General features: G+C 44.6%; 1 protein-coding gene across 2 annotated transcripts in view; it reads right to left on the reverse strand.

Annotated features, from left to right (window-relative positions):
- LOC119163166 (uncharacterized) overlaps positions 1–5,183 on the reverse strand; it is a 53,427-nt gene extending 48,244 nt beyond the window's left edge. Inside the window, exon 1 of one of the 2 annotated variants that reach the window (XM_075874000.1) lies at positions 4,990–5,183. The gene's annotated coding sequence lies outside the window, so the exon portion shown is untranslated. Of the gene's footprint in view, positions 1–4,973 lie in introns of both variants that reach the window. The other variant, XM_075874001.1, reaches the window with a different exon arrangement.
- Between the last annotated feature and the right edge of the window lie 817 nt (positions 5,184–6,000).

Genomic DNA, 6,000 nt, shown 5'->3' on the forward strand with positions numbered 1-6,000 from the left:
CACGTGCAAAGAAGAGAAGCAATGATGTGTGGTGGCACCGGTTCGCCACTGAGACAAAAGATGACATCTATTATTCGGGGCGTAGCGACCCTCATGCACTTCACCGCCACCGTGCCCCGTCAAATTTAGCGCGTCACGGATGAAAGAAAGAAAGCGACACCTAGCGCAAAACGCTACGTGTAATCACTCGGTCAACTGGAAACGAGTGAAAAGATATTTAGACGTGAAAATTAAAGGACGTGCATGCCCACTCACCACGTCAGATGGCACGGCGATGCAGTTTTTATCAGATTGCTCGCACGTCCCGACTTACTTTGCATACCGGCACCGACACGGGGTCCCGCGCAATGGGTTGGGAGTTCTGGCAGAGCCCGTCTGTCCTCTGTTTATGAACCGGTGGGCGGCCAGCCAGCGCCGGGAATCGAACTCGGTACCTCCCCGTAACTGAAGCGGACGTGTACGTGCGATGCCAAAGCTGAGGTTACTTCGAATGTGGGTGTACATATCTTTAGCACCACTTCGTAACGTTTGTCAATAAAAAAAAATTACAACAGAGTCACCTTTTATTCGCATGCTTCGCATAACATCGATTCCCAAGGCACCTGGAATCTGCCAATTTTTTTTCCTTATGGACATATACGCGCACACATACAAAAACGCACAGGAACATACATAAATTAATGTTGCCCCCCCCCCCACCTCCCCAAATTTTTTTGTTTTAATTTAGCCCACGAGCATTCGTGAAGTCCCATTTCAAGCAATTGCATTGTTCTATTCAGTATTTCAACCAGTCCAGTGGATTTTGCGATCATTATTTTCTGACACAGAAGCGGGGAATTAACAACAGGTACACGTTAACAAATATTCAGCCTTCAAAAATATTGAATGAGCTATAGTTAACTCTCACGTAAATCAAATATATAACATTCTAAAGCTAAATTCCCGAGGAGGAACACGTTCAAGAGGTGCCGCTGAACACAAAAGAGGGCCAGGTACCATGCCCCCCCCCCTCCCCCACTTCTCTTATTCACGCTAATGTCCGAGATTACTCTGTTGTTATCAAGCGTACGACGCGAATAGTCAAGTTTATTCGAGAACGTTGGCGAGCACCAGTGTTATAGTGCTTTAGAACCTTCGATGCCGCATGTATACAGATGCCGACGCGCTTTACCACGGATAAGATTAACCCACGGCCGACGCCTTGTTCGCCGCTATCAGCGCGCAACACAGAGGCTGGCGCTTTCGTACGTGAAGCCTCTTTTTGGGAAACGATGTTATAGCACTTATTTTTAAGTTCTTTCTACTTTTTTGACGAGTACTGTAGGTGGCAATTAATGAAGAGAAAGATAGGTTGAGTTGTTAGGATTGGCTGTGTTTTCAAGCTCCCAACATACGTAATGGAGATATTTGCGGAAAAGACGTATCCATCACGTCCACAACCGACTTTCCGGCCCCCACAATACTCTTCAATTACACCTCTACAATCCTGCCCCAATGGAAATTATAGCGTGCCCGCAACCTACACAAACGCAACGCAGCATGCCTTTCTGTGTACAGTTTTACACGCGCCTTGTGGGGGTATAGCATTGAACATACACAGTTTTTTTGTCCACTAATACAAGTCTTAAAATAGGAATATATAAACTATTTAGTAATGCTTTTGTTTTTCAAATATGTACAACGCTAACTTGATTAAACGTAGATGGCAATTTCCACAAGCGGCCTATATTATTCTCACATTCGTGAATAAAGGTCTTAGTGCATTGCGAAAATGTGTCTCCTTTCAATATATATGAACGGGGATCATGTGTTACTATGAGTGTTATTTGTGTTTTTCATTGAGCGCGCCTCTTTCAGCAAGCAACCATCCGCCCACTTCTCGCGCTTTTTCGGTCACGCACGCTGCTGCAGAGAGAGAGAGAGAGAGAGAATGAATATGAGAAAGGTCGGGAGCAGTGTTGCGGAATGGGCACCTTTATTCCGTTCCAATTTCATTCCGGGGGATATCAACTTGCCGTAATTCCATTGTTTTCAAGTCCTCGGAGTGGAAAAAAACTTAGCCCATTCCCACTCCGGGAATGGCTAGTCAGGTCGATTCCATTCCTACAACTCCTCAACGTAGGATAGGCACATCTTGATAGCTTTATTGAGCTAAGAATGATGGTAACAACGTAGAGCTGATGTCATCAGATGCATAAGAACTGCAAAACTACGCTAAACACGTTACCATGGTCGAGGGACAGTAGCTTGGTGACTTGTCTCGTGCACTACAACCACACTATTAGTTCTCATAGGGCCAGTTACCCCGCTATACCTATGGTATTAGTATAATCAGCACAATATTAAAAAAGTTAGTAAACAGTTGGAAACCCGTACATTTACTTGTTTCGAGCCTATTTCACTACCTTCGCGGCATTTTTTTACTATAGCTTGTAGCTATAGTAAAGCTTAAAACCTTTCCCACCTAACAAGAAATACTTTCTTGGTCTTTTTAACTACTAATCCACATACGTTGCCATATTTCCAGTTAACATTACTGTATATCTTGCAGTAACCGTGACACTTTTATAAAAAATTTAGACCAATCTTAATTTTGTCGATTACTTTGGAATGAAAATTCCGTGCTATAAGAGATGACACAGATGTACAGAAGGGCAGATGATAATGTGTATAAAACTTCCATTATCTTTCTAAATTCTGTGGCTGCTAACCAGTACTCAGTGTGCTATTACAAACTAGGCACATAAAGCTTTCAAACAACTGCTACAGTATACAATACCGGCTTAGTCTTGATATTCTGTGTGCGCGTTTGCGTGTATGTCCTTGTCTGTGATTCGTTCACGCCTCTATGTATATATATGCTCCTGTGATGCGCACTTGCCATAGTAAGTACATGAAGTAATTAGTGACCACTAAATATATTTGCGTGGACAATCGCACTTTGTTTATTATCCTATTTATACTTCCGTTTTTTAATTATTTTGATATGGCAATGTACATGCGCATATAAACGCCCTTTAACTGAAAATTTAGTAATGTATTAACTATTCGAGCCAGCACTATTCACCAACCTTTGCAAACAAGTTTGACTAATGAGCATTTTACTACATTCATTTACTAGGAGGTTAGTACTTTTTGTGACAAGTAAATGGTTAGTATATTATTTAGGGAATAAGCAGGCTTTTTTATATTAGTGCATGTTTAAAAACGAATGGTGTTTAAATATTGTTTAGCCTTAAGCAAATTAGTGCTAAAATTGTGATACAGCGAATAGTTTCATAGGAATACAGGGAGGCGCTGATTTGGTACGTGGGATCGCCTGCTTTGGCCGAACCAATGCTTTCAAACGTCTATTCTATCTCTATGTACGTGTCATCTTGTAGAAGAGTTCTTCGTACACAAAGTTCACACAGCACACAGTTCACTGCGTACGGATGTGGGCTGCGCTGACCTGCAGGCCTTGGCGATAGAGTTTCAGGCAAAGGCAACCATGGTTGTAGGCAGGGGGGGGGACAATATTGCAGAGAAAAAAAAAAGGGGAGGAGTTAATATGAGCCGAAACTGTGCGCAAACTGGTATCCAAACCTTGCATTATATAAACGCAAGCATGCAACTGGCGTCAATGCGCTTCACAACTTAGAGAAGCACTTTTTCGAATATGCGTCCGAGTCACCGACGGCGGCAGAAGCAAGAACAGCCCTCCACTATATATACGGCGTCTCTCATAATCATATGGTGGTTTTGCGACGTTAAACCCCACATATCAATTACCAGAAGTAAAAACGAAGTTAAGGATGAGGAGACAGCAAGGCGCTGAGTCGCCCCCGAGGGGGGAAAATGAGAAGGTGTAAGGTGGGTATGCCGCCACCTTATAGTTCCGCAAGACGGATACCATATTGCATAGAGCCTTGGTTACGCGAATGGAGAAAAACTTCAGAGAAACATGGTTTATATCAGGACATAATTATAGTAGGTGCGTTGCTTATAAATGTATCATGCTTGTAATCAGCCAAGCCTTTTTAAACTACTTCTGTATTAATAAATTCGAGCGTCTGACTACTAATGCCTGAAGTTTGAAAAGCAGCACGTCGACGAAAAATGTGCTTAATTTTCGGTAGAAGACGTAATTCCGTACCCATTCCATACCGTAAAAAAATGTGCTTAATTCCATTCCCATTCTATTCCTGCGATCTTTGTCGCCGTTCCGTTCCCATTCCGTTCCGGGGTCAGAAAAATGTGGAATGATTTCGTATTCAATCCGATTCCGGGGTGACAACTCCGCAACACTGGTCGGGAGGGTTACTATAGACTACTGCTGCGATGTGCAAAGGAGGCAGTGTGGTGGACGCATCTGGCTACGTTCATCGAGTGGTCTACGCGTAAACCTGCTCTACGTTCTAATTTTATACCCTCGTGTGGCCAAGAGTTGCCGTTGTGCCCGCGCGGCGGGCCATCCATTATGAGGCGGAAGCGTCGTTAATAAAGTCATCGTGCCTCCCATAACCACGGCGAATGCTGTATGCTGACACGCGCTAGTGGTTTTACATAGTTACGTGGTGATAATGATTTTCGGCAGTTTCACTTTGGGATGCTCGAAAAGGCTAGTGAAATTCGCGGGGAATGGGGGTGATTTTCCTTGGCTACACCCCTGCTGTCTGAAGCCTATAGTCCTGAAAGAATATTCTGGCTTAGGATTTGAAACAGTGCACCGATTTTCTGATGGTTCACACAGCACGCACTATACGAATACCACTCTCTTGCTACCTCGTCGAAATTTCACACATGGATAACGACGATGCGGGTGGTGTGCTCCCAGCTTCCTTTGAATGTTCCTCCTTATGGAGCCTTATTTTAGACTGCACGGTAGTCCTGTAGTGGCAGAGGGCTTTGTAACAATAAGCATATTTGTGTACTTGTGCAGAAGGGTTTCTCCATGTCTCGAATACTGATTCGCCAGAGTCTGTCTTCCTCACCTGAATACGATCTCACCTCAATTCGCTCACGAAATCCTCATCCACGCCGTAGGCAAAGTGACGCTTGGCGACTTTCTTGAAGCCTGCGGACTTCGGGGAGTCGTATATCCCAATGTTCCAGGTTACTTGTCACCAATAGTATTCGTTATTCCCGCTCGACAGAAACTGCAAACTGCTGCACACAACCTGACGCGGCTGCCGGCTGCAACATCGGCAACGAACGAACAGGCCGAGCACTTGCTTCTTTGTCTCTTTGCGTCTCGTTAGTCGTTTAATGTCGTCCGTTCATTGGACCTGCACGAGTTGCATTCATGTGAGACTGAATGGAGATCCGCGCATACGATTAGCGAACGCTAAACGCGTGTAGCTTGCCTAGGCGCAGCGGCAACCTTGAAAGGGTGCACCGGGAAAGTGATGACAAAAAGAACGCCCCCTTATTCAACGGCGGAGCTACGTCGTCATTTAGACATGTCAGGAAGAGTCCGACCTTGTGTTGCGCGAATCCCTCCCCGGTCTGGGAAAAAGGCGAGGTCGGAAGGGGCGGTGAAATGGATAGCGTGTATATTACTACCGCGCTGCTGGTTTCGTTTGTATGTTTACGGGTCAGGGCAAACTTAGCCTCTAAAGCACCCCCCCCCCCATGAGTCATCTTTTCCAGAAATAGCGTGACCCGTTGCCCCGTCAATTGATATGAAATCAAACGCTTCCTTGGCAGAAGCGGGGTGAAACAACACCACGTAGAACTAGGCTGAGGGTATCCACCCTGCTGCAGTGACCAAAATAAAATGGTTTCAAGGTGTGGTTTGAACATCAGAAAGAGAGATTATAAAGCGCTTATCAGTGAGTGAGTGAGTCAGTGAGTGAGCGAATGAGTCAGTCAGTCAGTCAGTCATTGTATGCATGCATACGTATGTATGTATTTCATCGTCTACAAAAAATAAAGCTACTAGGCCAAGTCCTTCTCTCCTAAACTGCGCATTCATGCAGTATGAGTTGATTTATATGTGTATTCCTATTACTATGGATC

The sequence above is a fragment of the Rhipicephalus microplus genome, chromosome 9 (assembly GCF_043290135.1).
Source record: "Rhipicephalus microplus isolate Deutch F79 chromosome 9, USDA_Rmic, whole genome shotgun sequence".
Classification (NCBI taxonomy): domain Eukaryota; kingdom Metazoa; phylum Arthropoda; class Arachnida; order Ixodida; family Ixodidae; genus Rhipicephalus; species Rhipicephalus microplus.